Source organism: Bison bison, unplaced genomic scaffold (assembly GCF_000754665.1).
Source record: "Bison bison bison isolate TAMUID 2011002044 unplaced genomic scaffold, Bison_UMD1.0 scf7180017864444, whole genome shotgun sequence".
NCBI lineage: Eukaryota > Metazoa > Chordata > Mammalia > Artiodactyla > Bovidae > Bison > Bison bison.
In genome coordinates, this window is record NW_011495006.1 from 56,230 (window position 1) to 57,523 (window position 1,294).

The window sequence follows — 1,294 nt, forward strand, 5'->3', positions numbered from 1 at the left end:
CCCCGCGCCCAGCCAAGCCTGTGCCCCCAGTGGGCTTTCATGGGCCGGCAGGATAGGTCTTGTTGCCTGTGACTTCGCTGGCTGCCCAGGGGTGTCATAGACTCTCTGTGCCCTGAGGTGGGGGGTGCACAGCCAGTAGCTCAGCCACCTGAGAATTCCAGAGGGACACCTAACTGCAGGGGGCGGGGGGACAGTGACTCTGGGTCCAAGGCGTGAAGTACGCTCCAGGCCTGCCCTGATCCGAGGCTCGGGGGTGCAGGGACCCACCCTGGACTCCCTGTCTTCCAGGCCTACCTCCTGGAAGATGCTCAAAGTAATGACTTTCTTGAAGGGATGCTCCTGACCTCGAGATCCAAGCTGGTTCGGCCACTAGGGCTGCTGCTATAAGCCACTCCTCTTCCTGCTGAGGGTCAGAGGACTGTCCACGGGAGGACAGTGTGCTTTCTGGCCTCCCTGTCCCCTCCCCTTGGCCACTCATGACCCCTGCTTCTGACCACTCATCGCCCCCCGGGCCCTGGCTGCCCACTGGCCCAAATTATGAGACTCCTCTCATGCCTCTTCCCTTTTTCTGGTTTCCCCCCCGCTAGGGGCCCCCTCAGACCTGCCAGACAGCCTAGGGGCTCTCCCACGCTGCCTGCCGAGCGCCCAGCTGGTGTCCCCTTCCACAGCAGCTGGGACGGGAGGAATACATCCGCTTGTTTCCTCCAGGAAGGAGGCCGGGCAGCCCAGCACCCAGCCCTCCGTGCCAGGGGGCAGCAGCTGCGGGGGCTCCTCTGGCCCTCCACCCCCACTCCTCTCCGGGATGGCCTCTCCACAGGTGGGGAAACTGAGGCCCAGTAGAAGCCGGGGTCGGCAGTTTCTCCCAACGGCCTCCTCCGCATCTCTGCCATCCTGGATCAGGCAGCCAGGGCCCCTGCTCTGGGCCCCTCCGCTGGGTCCCCCTGCCCTCTGTCACCCTGAACCGGCATCACACTGTCCGTCCACTAGCCGTCCTGTCTTCACCACTCCGGACCCCTGCAGAGGATCCCAGAGCCCCAGGGCTGCCCCCAGGCCACCTCAGGGGCCCCAGGAGAGCAATGTGGGCTGCGGTGGAAGCTGGAGCCAGACCCCAGGGCTGTGGAGTAGCCAGCGGGGCGGACTTTCTGAAAGTGGGAAGCCGTGGGCAGGGCAGGGGTGCCCTCTCCCAGCCCCCCACTCTGGCTGGCCAGTCCTGCTCTTCTCTCTGCACCCATGTGTCCACCTGGAGCTGCGTCTCTGTCCCCAGCCCGGGCCTTGCAGCCTCACGACAACCCTG